Source organism: Onychostruthus taczanowskii, unplaced genomic scaffold, assembly GCF_017590055.1.
Source record: "Onychostruthus taczanowskii isolate IOZ18803 unplaced genomic scaffold, ASM1759005v1 scaffold175, whole genome shotgun sequence".
NCBI classification, from domain to species: domain Eukaryota; kingdom Metazoa; phylum Chordata; class Aves; order Passeriformes; family Passeridae; genus Onychostruthus; species Onychostruthus taczanowskii.
This window is the reverse complement of record NW_024498962.1, coordinates 333,363-356,282: the sequence shown is the minus strand read 5'-3', so window position 1 is coordinate 356,282 and position 22,920 is coordinate 333,363. Positions and strand designations below refer to the sequence as shown.

The 22,920-nt window shown below is 41.8% G+C and overlaps 1 protein-coding gene across 1 annotated transcript in view; it reads right to left on the bottom strand.

Annotated features, from left to right (window-relative positions):
* Nucleotides 1–1,483: 1,483 nt before the first annotated feature.
* The window catches only part of COMMD10 (COMM domain containing 10), a 139,071-nt gene continuing 117,634 nt past the window's right edge, over nucleotides 1,484–22,920 (bottom strand). Inside the window, exons 6-7 of the transcript XR_005952339.1 lie at nucleotides 11,379–11,448; nucleotides 1,484–1,786 (exon numbers count right to left, since the gene is read on the bottom strand). The gene's annotated coding sequence lies outside the window, so the exon portion shown is untranslated. The remainder of the gene's footprint in view (nucleotides 1,787–11,378; nucleotides 11,449–22,920) is intronic.

Genomic DNA, 22,920 nt, shown 5'->3' with positions numbered 1-22,920 from the left:
CCTAATAAATGTATTTCTTTACATAACAGCTAAGCAGATGCTTCACACCCCAGCAAGCACTCAGCAGAGAAGAGGATCTTAACATCAACACAGATTAAAACCAGAGTGCCATGGAAAAACATCTCACAATTTATGCAACTCAGCCAGTTTCAATAGAAATTATCTCTGGCTTGTAAGATAGAGAGAATTTGTGAAATTATTAGCAGAGACAAGGGAGAGGAGGCACAAAAAGAGAAAGAGGAACAAACACCAGTGCTGACTAAACTGGGCAGGAGAGCTGAGACAGAGCACAGATTCAAGGGTGCTGAATGTGCTCCAGCAGCAGTCCTTGCCTTTTCCCACAACGAGCTGCTATCTGCAGGGAAAAACATAACATAACAAAGCAGGCATAAGTGTACAGCTCCTATTCAGTGCCAAAGCTGGTTATCAGCAAGGAGGCCCCATATCCCACTGAGTACTTGTAAATTTACTGTCGGCTTTTTGTGATGTGCAGATAGGTTCATTGTGTGGTTATCTCTGCGGTAAAGACTGCCAGGGATTTGGGGGCTTTATGGTATTGACTAAGGCCATGAAAATAAAGTAAAAATAAAGGGTTTGGGACTGAAAAAGTTAACCCTTTATTAACCAGGGGAACCACTTTTTCTTCCTGAGTAGGTTCCAGTGCAGAAGAAAAACAACATGATCCATTAAGAGGAGTTAATTTAAGTAATGCAGCCAAAGGCCTAGCCTGGGACACGGTGGGGACCTGGATGCTTCCCAGCCAGGATGGTGAGATGTGGTAACACATGCCATTGGTGGTGGCTGTGCAATGAATAGGATCAGTGCCATAGTGATCCAAACCTGCCGCAGATGTGGCTTCCTCTCTGTCCAAGCATGCCAGTTCCTCAGTCTGAAAGCACCAGAGGAAAAAAATGAGAGACAGAGGCATTAAATGCTACAAAACTCATCCTAAAGACCCAATGGTTCATAAGAGACCTACCACCTCTTCTGTTCCTTCCCTCATTCAGGAGAACTGAGGGAGCCAGCAGTGAGGTGAAGCTCCGAAGCCCCTATACCATGCCAGGACTGGGCAGTCCCTGAAGCCCTGAGCCAACCTGCCCTCTCCAGGGTGCCAGCCACACTGGTAGCTGCTCCTATCTCCACCTCACAACATGGGGAAATGCTAAAACAGGACCATGGGGAATTCGTGGGAGATGACATGCAGACAGGGACACCCCAGTATAATCTTCAAAATGGAAAATGGACTTTGCTTTGCTTCAGGAGGAATGTTTGCATATAATTTAGCAGGCAAGAGGAGAAAACATTGAAATATGTTCTTCCAACAAGCAAACCCCAGGCTATCAACAGCCTCTGGAAAATCAAAACATCCACAGTTTTTCCTCTCAGAGTAGTAATTTTAATTAAATAGACAGATCGCATCCTAATAAAAATATATATGTTAAAATACAATGGAGAATATCATACAACGTGGACTTCTGCAAATGGTATGATCCCACAGGCCTCTTAAGGAGGATATGCACCAAAGTTGAGGGAGAGTTGTAAGAAAAGGCTCTTTGTAGAAACATTCCTTTATCTCCATACTCTTTCCTAGGAAAAGAAGTACCATTCAAGAGAGGAAAGCTCGAAGAAATCTACCTCAGTTATTAAGGAAGTTGTCTTTAATGTCTAGATTTGCATTTCATTTCAGCATTTTTGTAGTACCAGCAGAAGTTCTTTGATAATACAATTTTGTGTTAGAGGAATGACAGCTCTCTCTGAAAGCACCACCCTGAGAAGCATCTGGACACTGGAAAAAAAAAAAAAAAGGTATTACAAAAAAGACAGGGGAAAAAGTGATTTTCCTATTGATCTGAAGTTAATGATCTGCCACAGGGGGTTACAACTTTTCAGGTGCCTGCAGTCACATACAGCAGCTCTACCTTTGTAAGTCTGGATACTTAATCAATTGGGAAAATGTTATCTGCCAGACACAGAAAATGAATGTAAAACTACAAAGCATGTATAAAGTCTAGCTGCTAAACAAAATAAAAATGCGTAGCAGATGAAACTGGAAATTTGGGTGAATTGGAAGACTGACATCTCAGAATTACAAAGCGCTGTACAGGGAATGTGGGGTGAGGGCTGTGCTTTAGCATGTGGGAGGCATTGTTTGGGCAGGAGCATCCACAGCTTGGTACCAGGCTGTGGGGGACACCTACTGCACCTCTGACCATGCCAAGCCCTCCGGCCTTCAAACAGGGAACGAACACTTCGAGCTCTCTCCAGGAAAATCTGATGCAAATAATCTCTTTGGGAACTGTCTCCTTGAGAGCAAAAAACTATCAGTCCTGCCACTCCAGTGGAAGGTTTACAACCCAATTACGAACCTTTTCTGCTCTAAGGAAGGAAAACAGCACATAAAGGCCAACTTGCTAAAACAATCCTTATCAGTGGTGCAGAAAGTGATAAATACAGGCAAGTGGAATCTAACCATTCATGACTGGGGCAAGCAAGACATTTTCCTATTCTTTTTTCAAATTTCCCAAGAAGGGATATTTGCCAGCAGGCCCCAGCTCCCTGCAAGTCAGCCTGCAGGAAAATGGAGCAGCCACATCTTCCCCAGCAGTGCCAGAATCAGCGCAGGTCCCCTGGGATCACTCTCCAGCCTGTTCACAGCTTTATCCCACTTAACACAAGCAAAAATCAGAATATTTTGTTGCTAAACAGAGGACTGAAGGCTGTTATGCAAATCATTGTTATCCTAATGCATAGGCAAATGACTGAATTAGAGCAATAGCATTAGATGCTAAATTGTCAATACAATCGCTCAACTTACAATATAGTAAAAATTAAAAAAAAAAAAAAAAAGCTGACAGGGTAGTTTTCGGTCTACCAGTCAAACATTTCAAGGAGTGACATCTTCGCTTTCTGTGGAAAATTCCCCTAGAGGAGGATAATGGACTAATTAAGGCAATTAAGGGTGAAGGCATCAGGAGCTTCTCTACAAATAACAGGAAAGGAGTTGCCAAGGCACCGAGCCCTCTGCTTCCCTGAGCCTACATTGCCTGCAGCGTGAAGGGAGCCCCTCTCAGGCCTCCTCTCCCTGCTGGGTCCTGTCTTCCCCCATCTGGGAGAGTGGAGCTGTCACCTCCTGTCTTGCAAGGAGGTGGCCAGCCCCAGGCTCCCTGCCATGCCAGAGGAGGGACAGTGCAGGGCTTCCCCTGGAGGAGGCATCTGTGGCACTTCAGTCTGCAAGTCCAGTGAGGAGCCCTCTCTCACTCTTCTAGCCCTACAGAGCAAACAAAAACATTTTTCTGTGATGTTACAATCTCAGGACCATAAAATCTGTGCTTCTCCTCAGGTCTTCATGTAGTCCTTTATTCCCCTTTCTGTTCTCCCTGGCTGCAGAGCAAGCCCAGCCTGCCTGTTTCACCTTCAAGGAAAGGAAGATCGGTGGAACTGCCTGATTGTTAAAGTACAGTACAAGTAGCACTAAGCTCTGATATGGCAATTTCTGTCTGAGACAATTTAGCTTTTGATCTCTGGATGCAGTTAATTGCTAGCTATGCAGACATTTGTGGAGGAAAAACAATCACAAGCAATTTCAGAAGCAAGATGCTTGATCTTGCACCTGTCCTAAGAACTGAAATGAGCTTTTCTTAGTCATGCTGCACAGAACTGCAGATCAGCCAAAGGCAGAACATTTCAAATGTCAGATAGATGCAAATCTACTGCTCTCCCACAGGATAAAAAGAGAAAGTCACCATAATAAAAACAATAAGGTGCCCATTCAATATATTTGCATTAACAACATTCTTCATGTCTTGAAAATAAAGCAATAAATCATATAGAGAACAACTGGGAGAAACAGCTACATTCATTGTTCGTCTTGGTCTTTATTTTCTCTTCTTGTGGACAATTCTAGGACAGTAAATAGCCACGTCCTATTTCTCCAGGGAAAAAAAAAAACATGTTATTTTCAGAGAGGGAAGGAAGTAAGATAAGACAGGACAACTTTGAGTATACCTAATCAAGTTTCAAATACCAACACATAAAACAAGTCCTGGCAAAAAATCCTCTGACTAGGAGCTGGCTAAGTGTGTCTCAACTGTAACTGCCCAGCTACAAATGTAAGCTGTGACAGACACCCTGCTACCCACCACCAACTCGCTTCTGTTCTCCTGCGTGTAGTAACTCATCTCAAACCCTTGAAAAGCCTGATAACTTGGGATTGCCTTGAGAAATGTCATACCAAAGTCCCATTTAGCCCAAAAAACAGAGCCATCCAAGGCTTGCAGTGTGGTTTTCAGAGGGGCTATGTGAAACAGGGCAAGTGCCTCCTGTGCTGCTCTCAGTCTGGGACACAGCTGTGCCGGGAGGTGTAGCCATGCTGCCCGGCCTAACTTGCTCCCCACAGCCTTCTTCCTTCAGATCACCCGCCTCCTCACACCCCACTGGTACTCTGGCCTCCCCAATATGCAGAAGCAAAAGTGCAATTCTGCACCACAGGAAAATGCACTTCTCCGCCTTCGCTCCACATCCAACAGCCACCTTGCCCACTGAGCAGCGCTTGGATGCTTTTAGCAAACATTCTACAATGACTCAAGCTGTCTTTCACTTTTTCCTGAGGTAAGAGATCATGATTTTATGTAAGTAGTCACTTTTCCCCTAACACAGAATTTCGTTCTAGTGCAGTGAATAATTTCAGCGGTTTTTCAGAGTCAAGACTAGTTTGGGTTATCCTGAATAATATTTCATTAGTTGTAACCATTGTCATTATTTGCTTGCACTGTCTTCTCCAGGCCTCTTAGGAAGATGCTGAACACCAGATCTAGGTCTTGTGTCTATTGGACCTCCTCTTGATGTGTGAGGTGCCAGTTTCTTCCAACCCTCCCCTTTCTGGGGGTTAGCCCAAAAGTAACTTCTGATGTTCCATAGTAAGTGTCATTTGTTATGAGCCATTGTTTCCCTAAGGTTCTGTTGAAAGCTACATAGCCTGAACAAGCACAATATGTATGCTCCTGGTATCCTTCCAAGAGTTCTTGTGGCTTTCAAGCCTGACCTTCCTCTCCACACCCGTGTTTCTTCTCAAACCTCCAACCAAATCTGACCACTGCAAGTGAAATCTTTGACTGACCATTACTTCCCAGGATCACTCCTGAAGCCCTGTTCAAAACTTGGCATCATGTTCCTCTGCATCCCTCTAAACCTGGAGCTGATAGTAGTGCCAGATCACACATAGTTAGCAATTCAGAAAATTCTTATTTGTGGTGTGTGTTTTTTCAGGACTCCTGTGTAAACACCATCTGGTGCTGAGAATTTGTTAATGTTTAGTTTATCAATTTGTCCTAACATGCTTTTTCCCACCACCTCCATTTGAGGTGGTTCCTCCGACTCCCTCCCCATTCATGGTGCCACCATCACAGTGAATGCCAATGCATGCAAAAAATTTGTTCAGCTTTTTGACAATGCCATTGCTGTCTGCCAGTGGATCTTTTTACACAGGGGACATTTATTGGCCCCAGTAGCTCCTCATCATCTCTATGAGTCATGGACAGGTGCTGCACAGACAAACTGATCACATTAATATTTATAAATCAGATAAACTTTATATGCATCTATACTTCAAATACATGCTGCTAAGTTTACTATGAAAATTTCAGATGGAAAACACCAAATGTGATCTTGGTACACATCCAAATATAAATGCGAATTCTTTTGAGTATTTCCCAAACAGGAGCAATTTTTATCTTAGGGATCTTCCAAAACTAGCTGCTACACAAGTACACTGTGTAGCCTCCAGTCATGTCAAACATTTGTTATCAACAGAGATGAATGAAGCCTGGAACAACACCTTTCTTTGTGTTAAATGTTCCATTGAATCCCTGAAAGTACTGGAGAGAGAGAAACTAAATACAAGATGACCCTTTCCTGGCCAGCACAGTGCTTTTGAAGACCCTCTTCATGTGGAGAGCTGTTAAGAAGATTTATGTGAAGTTGCTCCTGAAAATTAATAACTAGTGTTTCAGCAACGGAAGGTAAAGTATTTATTAAAAGCAGTGGATTGAAGACAAAAGGCTTGCAATCAGTTTTCCATACATAAAATAAGCAATAAAGGTGACTGTTTAACATTTACTTAACAATGCCAGCTGAAGCCCTTAGAAAAAGTGAAGCTGGTGCTAAGGGGTAGCAGCTTCTACAGCACTGAAAGAGAAGAGAGCGCCTTCAGTGCAAGTGAGAGGGAGATGAGGAGAATGATTTATAAGGTCAATGATTAATCTTTCACTTTGTGTGGGAACAGACTTGGGCATTTGATTAAATATTCAAGGTAGAAGAACAATATCTGATAACACAAAAACTTGTTTTTCAACAGCTTCCAAGGTCTCACTTTTCCTTCTGTGAAAGTGGTTTGAATTTTAGATTATTGAGGCTTTTATTTTGGGCTTGATTTTTCTTTGCTGGCTTTTTAAATTTTTCCTGAATTAGAGATGACATAAATACATTTGAGTGTAGAGGTGTGGAAAGGAGAGAAAGAGTTTTATTTGGTTACTGCCATTGTTTGTTCATCTTCTGCTCTTCACCTGATCCAGGAGGTAAGGAAAGCAATCAAAACAATGAGGAACATGCTGTTGGTCTCACAGCAAATTTGCCTCTTGTAGCAGGCAAATTAATTGGGATGCTGTTCAGAGCTGAAATATATCACTGTGTATTCAGCAGTGGGCATGGCGATACATAAAGAACATTACTCACATAGACACAGTAAGGGTAATAAACCAGCAACACATGTCTGGAAACAAAAAAGCAACACTTTCAAGCTCATCTGTCAGACTTCTCATGTACTTGAGGTGAGGAGATGGGGGAAGGAAACCGGGGAACCTGAAATAGCATAGTGTCATGTGGGAAGGTAATATCATCACAGAGCTCTGAGCAGCGGAGACAGATATTTAAAATTCTTTTTCATTAAAGAACATTTTTAGATGCTTGGCTATTGCCCTTCTTATTTCTGTTTTCTGGGTAACATTTTAATGAATATGTATATTCCTGAATATTTTATTATATATGTTCCTTCCTTCTTCATCGTAATTCTACCTTGTTACTAAGTGACAAGGCTGTGCTGTTGCTATGTTTTTTCCCCCAATAATCCTGCTCATTTGATGCTGCCATTCTTCTCCCTGTACTAGCAGGCCTCAGCCAACAATGGGGAGAAACAGCTGGCTTTGTTTCAAGGTCCCAGATTTTACTGCTGTTGGTAATGGCACAAGCTGAGTGTGCTGAGTTCACAGATGAGTGGCCCTCTGAAACTTACTATTGCTACAGCACAAGCTGCAGCCTCCTGGAGTTCCACTCTGCCAAAGGCAACCAAACTAAACAAACCAAACCAAGGAGCTGAGTGACCTGCTGGACTGCTGGGAGACCTCGCCTGCAAGCGCACCCATCTGCGGGCACTCAGCCGCTGGGTCATGTGACCCTGTTCCAATTCAGACATCCCACCAGAGCCCACCTGAGGTCTCACGCGGAGAATTTAAATGAACAAAGAGATTCTTCATCTGCAAGCAGCCCAGTTACAGATATCTATTGTTCTGGAAAAAGAAGCGCATATTCATAGGGGCGTTTGCCCCAGGTGCAGTAATGTACAGCAGGAGCTGTAGTGCCAGCTGGGCAGCACTCCATACTGATCCCACCTCACTCTCCAGACCAGTGCATGCTCAGGGAAAGATAACATCAGTGATGTGGACCTCCTGAGGGGCACATCCAGCTCCTTTGGTGATGCAGGGATGCTGGGGCCACAGAGCTCTCTGCAAGGGAAGGCAAACTTCACAGAATGTGCATTCAAAGGCCAGATAAACCATCATAAAATATAGTGTGATGTTCCAAACACCCTGGGAATATTGCTTCACCCACTAATTCCTGCTCCAAATCTATTTGGATGTTTTCAAATTATGTTGACCTTGATACTATATTGCAATCTGGCTACAACATCAAAATATAGCTCTGCATTTATAAAAGCTTACACTGTAGTATTAATCAGTTTATTTTTTACTAAATATATTCACACTTGTTTCTCACACATCTCAAATTTTAGTTAACAACAGCCAATGGTTTAATTTAAAATATAAAAAAAAATCCTGTGTTATGCAACCACAACTAAGGAAATATTAAAAACAAACAAACAAACAAACAGAAAATAGGCCCACTTGTTTGCTCTCCTGCTGCGATTTGAAAAGCAGATGATCTGGGGTTTTTTACAATTGCTTTAAGACCACAGCTTTGTCAGCCAGGCTCCTGATCTGAGCCAATTTTTCCAGTTGATTTGCAGATCCCTTGAAATGGATGTTTCTAATCCTGTTGTAAACACAGACATGAAGATATCATCCTGGCAGGCACCTCTCGAGCTACAACGTCCATCGCAGTTGCAAGAGGCGTGCTGGGGCAAGGCTCGTCTCCCTCATCCCACTGCATAATCCCAGGTTTTCACACAGTAAACTTTTGTATCTGAGCCCAACAGTCTGTTCACTAAAAGATCAGACCTCATTTTCCCAAGCTCCCTTGCATTCCTGCTATTTTTCTAACCTGATAAAGGCTGGTTTGCTGCTAGTTACCCTTCCCTCCCCTGCCCCACTCCCCCGTTCCCTCACCAAGAGTCACTGCATCAAAGCTTTCAGGCTCTAATTGCTCTACTTTAGCATGGTTAGCAATCAATTTAGGTAGGAAAAATAAGGAGCCAAAATTCACTGATGCTGACAGAGATTTCCAGTGTGGAAACAACAAACTCGCCTTGTTTCGCCTTGAAGTCTGATTCTTGGCATGTTCAATTTTCAACAAATATATCTCATGCTGAGTGGGTAGTCGGCTTGAAATCTGACCTGGTGTCAAGAGGCTCAATGGCAATAAGTTGCACATTTTCCTCAGCTTCCTTCAAAAAAGTAATTGTTTTTGGTCTGAGAACGCTAAACTTAATTTGGCTGCTTGTCCAATGAGATCTTACTCATGCAAAGGTTTGTTTCTGCTTGAAAACCACATTGAATATAGGTACTTATGAATGAAGAAGCAATGGAGCATGGTCAATATAGTACTACAAATTATGTAGCCTTTCACTTTTCTATCAAGCTGAAGAATGCTTCAAGTTTTGTAAGTTTTCCTCTCAAAAACACCCGATACTCTATTTCTTTACAAAGTGATCCCATACTGAGTTCAGCTAGCACTGTTCTTAAGAAGAGTACCAGCTATTGTCCAGGACAAAGCAACAAATTTACAGCAATTTTTAGCAAAGGAGAAGTCTAATTAGCTATTTCTCAGTTTCAGTCTTGACAATCTGTACATGGCCCATTTATGCCATATTTGCCAGGCTTTCTCACCAGACTCATTTTCAAGGTGTAACAGCATCAGGCACATCTACAGGCTGGGTGGAGAAGTAATTGAGAGCAGCCTCCCATACAAGGACTTGGGGTTGCTAGTGGATGAGGGTCTGGAGGGCAGCCCAGAGAGCCTGGAAAACCAAACATGTCCTGGGCTGCATCCAGCATGGCCAGCAGGGTGAGGGAGGGGATTCTGCCCCTCTGCTCTGCTCTGCTCTGCTCTGCTCTGCTCTGCTCTGCTCTGGTGTGACTCCACTTCTGCGTTCAGCTCTCGGGTCCCCAACACAAGGACATGGACCTGTTGGAGCAACTCAAGGGCCACAGACTTAATAAGAAGACTGGAGCACATCCCTTACAAAGCTAGGCTAAGACAGCTCGGGCTGTTCAGCCTGGAGAAGGGAAGGTTGTGTGGAGACCTCATGGCAACCTCACAGGATCTGAAGGAGCCAGCAGGGAAGCTGGAGACCCTTCTCAGGAACTGCAGTGACATGATGAGGAGTGATGGGTACAAACTGAAAGAGGGAAAATTTACGTTAGATATTAGGAAGCAATTGTTTACTGTAAGGGTGATAGGGCACTGGTACAGGTCACCCAGAGAAGCTGTGGATGCCTCATCCCTGGCAGTGTTCAAGGCCAGGTTGGATGGACCATGAGCAACCTGGTCTAGTGTGAGGTGTTCCTGTCCATGGCACAGAGGTTGGAACGAAGTGATCTTTAAGGTCCCTTCTGACCATACCATGATTCTATGAAGAATGATAAGAACAAATGTAAGGACAGGTCAATTCACATGTAATATTCAGCACTATAGAGATGCCTTAAATAAACTACAAGCAAAATTACAATTAAGTTTTGACAGAAGCATTTGCATAGAATAGTTAATAAAAAATCACTTACTAAACCTTAACCTTTTTAATGATGACAAAATGACAATTAAGAATGAATATGCATATTCAATTAGGCCTAATAAAATGTAAAGTCGAGACTAATTCCAATAACTAATTCCAAGGACTGACTTATTTTTGACCATTTTGCTTGATTGTCAGGGGGAAAAAACCCTACCATCCATTGCTGAAAATAAATTCGACTTAACAGCTTCTTTTCAGAAAAGCCACAGTGCCTGATTAGCACACAAAACATATTTTTAAGGAATTTTAATTTTCTTTTTCCTGAGGAATAGTAAAATAACTTAGATCAATATAATTACTATCCAAGAGGCAGCACTTTGAGCTACACATACAGGGAAAAAGAACACTTTTTTTTTTTTTTTTTTTCCCAGTTGTCATTGCCAGCAGCCCTACCCAATCCAGCTTTGAAGTCTAATTTGGAAATTTTCCCCAGGGAACCAGCCTATGATTTCTTTTTTCCTGGAGCATCCCATGGCTCTATGGAAAAAATGATACATTTGTGCTCCCCAGTGATCACCTCTGCTTCAGAATGGATGTGAGCAGAGGAAATGACACCTCACTTGTGACTTGGAGAGCAGAGGGAGCCCACATTGCTGAAGTCTGGGTTGGAGTCTGGTCCCCAAGGACTGAACAGGGTATTGGTGGGTCAGAGGACAGAGCGTGAACCCAGCGCTGGTGTCACATCTCCACCTCTGCCTGTAGATCACGTGCGTTTTGGAGGCAGAGTGACCACTAAAAAAACAGAGGTTCCCATTAAATGTATTGCTGTCTTTTGTTTCAACTTCTGATTCAGGCTAATTACAGCTGCTCTTACCCAAGACTGACCCCTTCCACTCTTTCTGGCTGCCCCAAATAAAGATTTCATAAAGATTATCTTGGAGTTTCCCTCTTTGAAAACTGAGGAGTTCCATCATGCAAGCACATTCATATTTGAGACAAAACACGCAAGGAAGATGGAGGGCCCTCTTACTGATCAGGAGCATGCAGGGATGGGTCACGGTGGGGAAGATGTGGCACTGTTCTGGTGGCATCTCACTTACAGCTTTCAGGGAATGCTCGTACCAGAGACGACATCCCCAGCCAAGTCTGGGGACTGAGTTCCAGTTTGGGAGGGTTAGCAAGCAGTAACGGTCCTTACCTAAAAAACACCAGAGACCAGCAGTCAGGTCCTTGGCAGTTACCTCCCTGTGTCTGGGCAGCTGTTACTCCTGGGGGAAAAAAATGCCTGTCTTTATTCCAAATTGTCATGTGTTCTCATGTCAGTGAGAAATTATGGTGAAATTCCACATTGAAAACTGACTGCAAATGCAGCACCTTCTCACATAACCAACATGCTCACTCTGTGAATTTTCACTTTTGCTGATTTCAGGTGACTGAAATAGATTTTTACTATCTTCTGCTTTCTAGTTGCATAAAACTGACACCACTGAGAGCAAGAGAAAGAGAAAAAGGTTTTCTCTAGTTCATCAGCTTTCACATTTCCTTTACCAGGGACAGTGCAGAATGATGCAGAAGACAGGGTTTCATGTATGGATCCCAGCCAGTTATGAAAAACAATAAATACAGACCCCTATATTACACTTTTTCCTGGGTTATTTTTCAGGGCAGAGCCCTGAAAAAATTACTCAAATGCTTTGTAAAATTGCTTTCTGAAGACTGCATTTCTGCAGCAGCACAGCTATTTTTAGCAACCAAAACAGACCCTGGAACCACCAACCTACAAAAAAAGCTGTGAGGTACATCAATACCAGCTCACCTGGCATCCTGAACTTTGACTCTGCACCTATGCTACCAAAGGGTCTTTTACTTAATCTGCTCTGTCAGAGAATATCCCAAATAATGAATTTCTAGTGGAATGGTTCCTCCAACACCATTCAGCAGTCTTGGCACTGAGCTAACATAGAAGGGGAGAGCTACTTAATGAATACAAAACACCACAGCAGAAGGGTTTGCAGTAAGAGGTGAAGGAATGAAGTCGGGGAGAAAGAAGGTCTGACGATGCCTTTGTCATCATGCAGCCATGTCATGTCACTGACTTGGCCCAAGTAGATGCTCCAGGCTCTGTGCATATGCCCTGGCAGCAGAAATTGAACTGGTTCTGTTGGCTTCTTTTTTAGTGCAGGGTTATTCCTATGGCATTGACAGATCTTCAGGTATAACAAGGGAATGAGCAAGCAGAGAACAGGTGACAATTTTGTGCTGTGCAAGGAAACATGGTGAACAAAGACCAGTAAGCATATAAATCTCCATTTGGTCAATTATGAAGTTACAGCTTTATCAATCATTGTTACCCATAGGAGAGAAATGTCCAGAACTCTGGCAGTTTTGCTACAGCACCAGCTGCAAGACATGCCAATGGGTCTAATTGCTGAAAACCGTGTTGTGGTGATGAAATTAATGCTTTATCTTCACTCTCAGTAACAACCAGGGATACTGATTTGAAGCCAGAGTCTTTCCTCATGGAGACACATGCCCCTGCAGTAACTGGCTTAATCAGCCCTCAGATATACACGGTCACAGATCAAGTCCCTTCTAACTCTTTACACACCCAACATTCAAAATGCAAATGCCTGTCATTTGAAGGCCTAAATTTTTTTTCCCCCAGATTCCTCACCTGGGAGAAATTATTTCCAAATCCCTAAACTAGGAACCAGAATAGCTGCTGCTGGCACCAGTGTCAGTATCTCAAGTCATGGAGACTGCTCTCAGCCTTGTTCCAAACTCTGCAGAATCTGTGCGTGAGGGGAGTGATGTCAGTCTATCCATGCCCTCCCCAGCATACTTGGAGAGGTGGTGAGGGAGAAAGAGAAATAAATAATTTCCTCTAACTTCTTGTCTTCCCCTCAAAATGGGGCGAGGCCCCCTCAAGGCACCTGGAGGAGCTGGTCCTCTGCTCAGGGGCTTCAAGGGAAGCTGCAAGAACTTCATGAGGATGGAGAGGAATCTTTCTACCCATTTTGGGCTAGGAAGACATACGCAGCTTCCAAAGCCAATGGATGTCCACCCTGGTGTTAGGGGGAGCACATGGCACCTCCACAGTGCAGCCTGGCCTCACCACCAGCAGGGTGACATGTCTCCTGCACATATCCCAGGTCAAAGCACCCTGGACATTACCTCCCAAGAGCATGACCATTAACTAGCTAAGCTTCTGTGGAATTAGACTCCTGGTTTGGATATTGTGGGATGGACTACAAAGCCATTACCAGCCAAGCTGACACCTACTTTTCAGAATTTGAATAAGAAGTGTCTCCATACTGTTTCTTCTGCTCAGCACCTTGTGGGTTGAATTTTTACTGGGAAGATTGACTCTTTTACCAAATACTCCATAATATTTGTGAACTAATTTGGGATAATGAAGGCTATATTCCAAGGACAGTTTTTAGTCTGCTTTCCTTTCCTCCAGGTACAGACAGGAGGGATAGGTAAGGTGCAGATCTTAAAGAAAGGAGTAATGGGTAGTGCTGAAGCAACAGTGGAGAAACAACAAGTAGTGATGTCACAAATGCATACTTTAAGGTCACTCAAGAAATCAAAGATATTGGCAAAAATAGATTTAATACATCTTTATAAAATGTGCATTAACAAATTCAATGGCAAGGTTCACTCTATTACCTACCACATGCATGAAACATACAAAGGCAAATAAGACAGAATCCATTTAGAGTGACAGAGACCAAATATCCATCAGGAGAGGTTCTCCCCTTGAGTCATGAGGCTCAGAGTGAACCCCCTTGCTTTGTAAACTCATGATGAAGCCTAGCTGCACCTAGGGCCAATCTTAGTCTCAGACTTGGACAATTGTTTGAATCAAACGAATCAATTTGTTTGCAAAGGAATCAATTAATGATTTCATTAGTATTAATTTAGCATGCTATCAGTCACTTACAGAGGATTTGTTGCTACAAAGGTATCTCTCTGCCTTGGGTAAGGAAGGATGTCTTGATCTCAGGTAAAGAATCTCAAACTTTGAGAGGCATTCCAGCTCCAGTGGAGATCACACTTATGCAGCCACACTGCCTAGCAGGGAGGGCTCAATTAGGCTGTCATATTTATGGGATAAAGCAGTTGGCTCAAAGTTCAAGAGCATACAGCGAGAAAGGTAAGCATGAGATTCCTCGTACCCACACAGATGGGTCTTGGCAAAACCGCCTGCTCTCCTTGCACTAACAGCACACTTGGTGTTCCAAGTCCATGTGCATCAGTGCTCCCTGGGTCACTCTGCCCCTTTGTGGCTTCCCGGGGGAGATTGTGCCTTGCCTATGGCCCAGGCCTTTACCTTCTTTGGAGTTTGCACCAGACTGCTGCTAGTTTGGTTGAGAAGGTTGAGTGCATTCATCACAGGTGAATGCTCTGAGTCTGTCAATTTCTCCGATCTGCCTAGTTTGTCAATTTGTGCAAATCAACATCAGTGAAACTGAATAAGCTTCATCCACTGGGGAGCTGACCCTTTATTGCAGACATTTCCTGGTTCTCAGCTGCCATGAGGAGGAAACAGCAGGCTGGTTCTGCACCCATCTGACTGCATTCAAATATTTCCAAATATTTTTAATGTTCCTTTCTTGCTTGTCAGGGTTACATATCCTTGGACAGGGTTTCTATAACAGGTTTCTAACATCTTTCACATACCCTTAAATTGCCTGTAATGTTAGAGAGGGTTCTAATTTTGCTTAGTTTAAACCAGACCTAACTGCAGAGCTGTTACATCCTGTGCATCTTGCCTCAAGGGACAATGTAAATGAAAGCGAAGCTAAGAATAGGGCCTTGTGTCTCAGCTGAGGAGAGAAGCATGTGCCTGCCTACATAAAGAGAAGTAGGTTATGTTTCTAATAACAAACAACTTTTTTCTTTTTGTTTTTTTTTGGAGAAAAAAAGGGCAAATGTATCAAAAAATTTGAGCTGATCTATTCCTCTTGCCTCATTCCTAAGCAGATAAACTATATATATAAGAAAAGCAGACAGACAGAAAATTCCCAAAGGAGAATCTTGCCTTGTTTAAGGTATAATGAATTCAGTCTTCAGAGACCATGAAGTCTGAGAGGTTTTAAGCTCTGTAATGCCAGTCGAATAATTACCTCACAAAATGCATTTGTGTAGGTGAAGTCCCTCTGGTTTAGTTGTTTTCCTGTTATGAAGTGGAAAGCTGGTAGCCTCTTGGAAAAAAAAAAAAAAAAGAGCACAGGGAAACCAGGGAAACAGGGAACATCAAGTTTGTGTAAACACTTCTTTAACTTATATTCTTCACCCAAGTTTTGGTGATGAAACACCCTAGAAAAAAGGTTTCTCTGTGACACAGACTTCCCTTCCAGTTGCATGTGCAGAAAATAAGAGTGAAACATTAAAATAAGGAAAATGAAACATGTTGCCAAACAGTTGAGTGTTAAACATGTCATTAACTGAAAATCTTACACTAGGTTGAAATACAGACATTTCAGAAAAACACCCTAATCAAACACTTTTTTTTTCATTAAGTTCATTAAAAATAGAGAAATACTTGAACTGCAAAGTGACTGTGACATTAAGTTGATTAGTTTTTTTCAGATGTAGAATATTTTACATTTAGGAGATAAAATCTGGCAGCATGGCCCCATGGATATGGAACTGGATTAAGAATTAATCCGTTAATTGGCTGGGCAATTGGGCAAAGTACATAATCCCTCTGCATGATTCATATTTCTTCATCTTTAATACAGAGTTTTCATGCACTTCAGCTTTCACAAAGTGTTTTGATTTACACAGATAAAAGGCTTATATTAATTACTGTAGATGAATACTGAAATGCCATAAAAGCATTGCTTAATGAAATATTGATTTAAAAAGTATAAAGTAAGACTAAGTCCTCACCTTAGCTGTTGAGGAAATGCCTGTGAATTGGGGGTCTCAGATCAGTCTCCCTAGAGATGACTCACGGCTCTGAACAGAGCAGCAGACAGGATACTCAGAAGTACCGAGCTGTTCCGTGGAAAAGCCAAGCCCTAGGTCTCCCACATGACCATCTGGGATTGCCATTGACAGTCCAACCACAGGCACCTAAGACGCCACCACTGCTCACAGCAAGATCCCTGGTGACACCAGTGTCTTCAGGCTGGTTTTTTTCTTAAGTGGAAAGGAAGCCTAGGGGAGTTGAGGGTATAACTCCATTTCTTGCAAAAAGCTTGAAATTGTATGCTCTGTCTTTTTTAGTGGAGAGTGGCCTGGACCTGGAGGGGTGGGGGGAGCATTTAAAGGTTAGTAACTAATGAGGTTATGTGGAATCAGAGAGACCAGAGACAGGGGGAGGAGGAGGCAGTGGTTTCTGAATTAGGGAATAAAAAGAGAGCTATTTATGCCTATATGTGCAGAGATATTTACAGTAACCCACAAACACCTACAGTTTAATGCACCATGGGTATTTTAAGTGACAGTGGTATGCTAAAATATTTCAATAATGCAGTCAGAAAGATTAAATATAAAGGCAATGTGACAACAGCCTTGTAATTGATGTTTTATCATTAGAAGTGCTTGAAAAGAGGTTGAAAAGCAATTCGAAGCATCTGAGAGGTGGAAAACCATGTGAGATATATGCAGTGGGTTAAACTAACTTCACCTTTTATCTTCACAATGATGAACTATGACACCTTTATCTTTATGTTCCTCTACTACTATTATAGTCCTTCTCTGAATTCTGCTCTTTTTTGTGTTACTACATTTTCCTCTTATGATCCACATTTTTGTCCTTCTTTCTTTATGCTATTTCATGTACTAGATGGCACTGAGATAAAACTGACCACAACCATGTTTCCTGAAGTGAATGCTGCCTAAAAGTTAATCAATCTAGCTCACTTTTCTTCCCTGCCATAAAATCACTGGGAAGACTGGCAAGGAACGGGCATGGGCAACTCAGGATCTGAAGCCCTGAGGCTGCATCTGCCAGCACATCACAGGTCACAGAGCCAGCAACTCTGGCAGTGCTGCTCGTTCAACAGAAAAAGAGGAGAGACATGTGCAAAGCCGTGCTCTCACCTCTGCCTGTTTCCCAGCCTAGATCTGTGGTTTCTGAAATGAAATTTGGCTGCTGGGGAGGCCAATGGCACAGCATGGCTGTTAGCATTTGCACCACACTGGGGCTGCAGGTGAGCCCCTGGAAACCACCCAGGGTTTTGGGTTGCAGGATGGGTGAAACTCTGAGAAACCCCTTATTAGACTTCAGTGCAGCCAGGCATTTTATCACAGGTATAATTTTAATTACATCCATAATCCCACTGAAGTCTGTAGGGCTATTCACATCTCTCCATTTAGGCACTTTCTGTAAGTGCTTTGCTGAATCTGTCCCTGAAAGCTTATAGATTATTTTTTTTTTTTTAACCATGTGTAGACCTCTTACCCCATATAATAGGAGTTTAGGCACATAATAGCAGAGAGAGCAGACTGAGACATGAGCAAAAAAGGAAGTAAACATTAAACATGCAGTGAATGTCTGGTCAGCCTGCAGAGCCCACCCACAACCTGTTTGAGGGAAGCCTGTGGAAGGCAGGAGCTTGTAGCCCCCAGCACAGGGCACACGAGCTCTCAGCCCTCTGCAGCTCTGTGCATGGAACATTGAGTGGAGCCATTCAATACAACAAACATGATAGAAACCAATAAAAAAAACCCTCACTGCATTTACTGCCTTACGGTGTGGGGCGTGGGGAAATCTCTCATTCATCTCATCTGCAGCAAGGCATTTCTGGGATTTTGTTGTGTCAGTGAGAGAGCTGCAGGCACAGAGACTCAAGGCACACTGATTCATGTATTCTCTCAGGATCATCTGTGCCATGTACAAGAGCCACTGATAAAAAGAAATCAAACCCAATAGAGAGCAGCTTAGGGTTCAGTTTTGCCTCTTCTGCCGGTATCCAGAGTGCAGCCCTCCATCTCTGTCACTGCCCTGTGCCAGCTATTTCCTTGAGTTAGCCTGGTCTGTGATCCTACAACTGCAGAAAACACAGAAGCATAAATAAAAAATATCTCCACAGAAATAATTTAAAGGGTTGACCTAGAAATAGACTGAGTTCTCATCCAGGGCTTCAGTTTTGGTAGTGGTGGTGGCTTTGATGTGCCTTCTTCAGACTCCATGCTAAATTCATACATCCATCTCCTTTTAAAGAGTGGGAGAATTAATCCTGATTTTAGCTCTGTCACTTTAGGGAATGAAGAAGGAAACAGCCCACTAAAATAGATCTGAACTCAATTCATGAGGTGAAAGTCTAGCACTTTATGAGTGTCCATTTAGTATCTAGTAAAAGTACAGAATATTCTAGATTGTATCCATCTGATTTTATAGTTCTCTGAACAATGGAGCCAAATCTGAAAGCTGGATCTATTAAACACTTCAAATAAAAAAGAAAAGCTGGGAAACAGCAAAAAAAAGGAAAGTGTGAAAAGTTTCACTTAAACTCCCTTTTTTTCCCCCACTGTAACTTTAACTTCTCTCCCACTATCACTTCAGTGATTCTAATTCTACTCCACCATCTGTTCTGAGAAGAAACAAATGGAATCTGTCTAATTTCTGGAAATTCTGAAATAACCTGGGTAATCTCATTCCAACAAAGAATCCGAGTACGAGTCAGCTTTCTGATCTTTATATTTTCACAAGAAAATGCAGCTGAGGCTGATCAAAAGAATGCTTATAGAACAGAAAGCAAACATTCCAACAGAGTAAATATAGACCAAAATATGTATATATATATAGTCCTACATTGCTCTGCCTAATGTACTCATGACCTCAAGTGACAGTATCTCACTCAAGCTGCCAGACTGTGTAATGAGTCTGAAGGATTTTCACAGCAAAGTTACTGAAGAAAGTTCCCTGAAAACTCTGGATTAAAAGTTAAAAGTGAGCATCAAATCTGTAATCTAACATGTCAGATTTGAAATCTTGTTTTTAACCTTGTCAGCTGCCCATGAGTTACACAGCATGAAAAGCATCCCTTCCCTTTGATGACCAAGGCAAGAGTACATCATCTTCTCACTGTGATGTTTGGGGGACATGACAGACGAGCCTCCTCCATGTTCCTGTTCAATGCTGAGAGGTGCAATTTTACTGACAATGCACATCAGCCCCTCTCCAGGGAAAAAAAAAGAGTTTTCAAAAAAAAAATAGATTGAGAGGGGAAAAAAAGCCATTTGGAAGAACTCCTGAACTTTTTCACCTGCATTCCTAACTTAGCTTCTTTCTACATATTGTGTTTACACAGAAGTTACAGATAAGAGTGAGAATAAATAGAGTTGTTATTCCTCCCATTAAAGATAAGCATAAATAGTTGTGCAAGCACCCTACAGATTGCTGGTTAAATGTACAGTGACTAACCAGATATCACAGCAAGGAGTCTTTACTTCCAGAAACCACATCTGCTGAACATTGCAGACTTATACTGGTCTGTAAAACAGGTAACTGCCTTTCAGATTCCCGCTGAGGAAGAACACACTCCATCAGCCAAGACACCTGGAAATAAAGCCTGGTGAGGACTTCCGTCACTTCTGCAGGAGATTTCTCTTTTGCCTTATAGGCTTCAGATAGGTGATTTCTAAGTCGCTGTCTAGAGTGGTGAGAATCTGGCATGCAGATATATAAACACAGCCAGTGGAAGTCTGAAACATCTGAAGGTTTTCTTTTTTAAGTACATTTTAGAGATATACTTAAAAGTCTTCTGACAGCTGGCACACACCTTAGTTATTGTTTGCCATGTGTATGGTCCAGACAGAAATGATGACAGTGCTAGTTTTGGAAATAATGGGTATAGGAGTCACCTTAACAGTGAGCTCTGAGGCAGTTCTTAGTATGACATGATCTTGATGAATAGCACCCAGCTGAAGTTTAGCAGTCAGAGCATTTGCTTCTGCCACTTCCCTTCTGGAAGCTTGACAAATAAGTAAGCAGTCTCAGTGCAAACCAGAATTATTTCAGTTCACAGGAGAGTAGTACCCACAGGCCCCTTTCAGAATCTGGACTGCCTTACTCCTGTCATTGTACAAGCAATCCTATTCTAAAAGTTACTGAAAGTATAAAATGTCAGATACAAGTCAGATAAAATCAAGTGCAAATAAAAACTGCTCCACACAGAATCCTCAATCTTGCATGAGTGACCAGCTATATAAGAAAACAAAATGGAAATTATTTTAAAATTACTTACAAAGTACTAGAAGATGAGGCCACTAGAGGGGAGAGGGAAGAATACAAACGATTCTTTCAAAGTTTTAAATGAATCATTTGTCACCACTGGTCTCCAAAAATTTGTGATCTTAAACCATTATTTTAGCTAAAATAATCTTGTTTCAACATCTTCCAGACTGCCAAGACTAAGTGAACCCTACATCAACACAGCAGAGGAAATAATTTCAGAAAAGGGTTCTTATTACATTGCAATAATGAGAAACATCCTCATGGCTCATTGCAGGCCTATTGAGAGCTACTTTCACCTGCTTCTGTCTACACAACTCTGCTGAGAAGCAAAATATATTATCCTGTGTAGTGAGCTGATCTTCTGCAGCTACTTCAGCATCCCACCTAGCCCAGGTATCTCTGCATACCACTGCTTTGTTCCTGTTTTTTGTTTTCATTTGCTGTGGAACTGACATTGGATATCCCTTCCCCAAGAAATCCTATGTGACAGCATCTCAGGTTCCTTAAGGAGGACAAAACTGGATTCAAAAGACATAACAAACACTATTAAAAATAGACTCTACATAACAAATCTGGATCTCAACTGAATTTAAGGGCCATAATCTTATTATTCATATTGTAACAACTCTTACAAAATTATTTATTTTTACTATCACTATTAGCTACATCTTTAGTATTCAAAGAGGGGTATGATTATAAAACAGAAGTCTTGGGAAGTGAGTGCTATTCCTTTCAGACATCCACTCTCCAAAAGCCAGCCAGCCTGGTCGATTTCCCTTGAATAGATTATCTATATTAAAAGATGTACCAAAACACACAAACACTTTGTTTCCCTTTCAATTTAGGCTCCATTTTAGCTAATGAGGCAGACACTTTGAACACCTGGCTTTTATGGATCAAAGAATAAAAGCTGCATGATATGTGAATTTTATTACTGTCAGAGAATAGATCCTCTTCTTCTTTTTTACTTAAATTACTAGACACCACTTCACATACTGACTTTTTAAGGTTTTTATAATGGGTTAAGATAACTCCACAGATGAAAGTTGGTGGAATTCAAAGAAGCAAATAATTTTTTATCTGTCTCCTGCCCCTGCTGACCATTTAACTTGCTAGACCCAACAGGGGACGTGAGCAAGTACCCCCTCTATTTAAGCTAATGTAATGCATCTTAAAAGAGGCAGTAGACAGGATTATGTAATAGTTTAGCTCCCTGTCCAGTCTATTACCTTTCTGTCACCCTCTTAGATATTGCCAGATCCCTGGAACACTACAGTTCTTTTCAGTTCATATATGTGACACTTGATAAATAATTTGATAGCACTTTGTGGTGAAATGAACTCCACTCCAATAAAATTTCTCTATCCTCCAACCTCTGACCCTGGTCCCAACTCCAAATCAACAACAGACCCCAAGGACTAAGGTTATGAATTCATATCAATTTGAAAAGATATAAAAAACAATTTAGGTGAGCACAAGAAACTATCTGTCCTTCAGAAAAAGACAGAAGCACCAAAGTACTTTCAGACACTACTGAATCAAAAAAGCTATCCCTCTGGGGCAACACATCAGAGGGATGCTTTTGGCTATCTTCAAGCTTCACCAGTAAGGCCATATTCTGTAGTTCTGTCTGCAAGTTGTGAGTAAATGTGTCTATAAATTCAAGATTCAGTTTCCTTTGACTTCATTTCAGGTCTTTGCAAGAAGAGGCAAAAATGTTTGGGACTGAATTGCCACGTCCTTTGCTTTAGTTCAAGTAGCCTTTGGCCTCTCTTATGAGAAACTCTCTATCACTTTATATCTCTGTAGAAGTTTTCACAGCCTGAAGATGTCTCTCGGGAAAAAGGTGAATTAAGAGTTATCTTTATCTTTAGTGGGCAGCACATTTAAAGCAATTCTTCTTCTATGGAAGAAGTCAGTGTAACAGAGCAGTACTAGAGGAATAAGTACAGGCTCACATGTGATGCTTGGAATCCTGCAAAAATAGGGCAAACTTCCTAACAATCAGATCAAAGTTAAGAATAAAGTTTGCATAAATAGCAACACCAAAAGCTGGTAAAAAAGCCCCAAAGAAACAAACAGGGAAGAAAAAATAAGCCACACATAGAAACACGAACCCACACCACAGAACAAAACAAAAAACACAACAAAGAGAAATGAGGATAGGAAAAAACTCCAGTTATACTGTCTGGATGCTAAAAACACCAGATAAGAGAAATAGCTGGGTGAATAAAGGAGGACATACCCACTTCACACTTTCCCCACAAAGCAAGAAATCAGTGCCCAAGAGCTGAGATTAACATGGACCTGGGAAAAACAATCTGATTTGCATGTTGATCCTTATCTACAACAGAGAACTGGGAAACCAGGAAAACTTGGAAGACTACTTAGGAATTTAATCCTCAGAGATCTGTCACACTATGTGTTCCTGGAAAATAATTCTGATAGAAAATAAGAATCCCTTATCTCTGTAAGTGAGTCATCTGATAAAAAGAGAAAAATAAATTCAGGACTGATGTAAAGAATGTACTAAATTATGTGC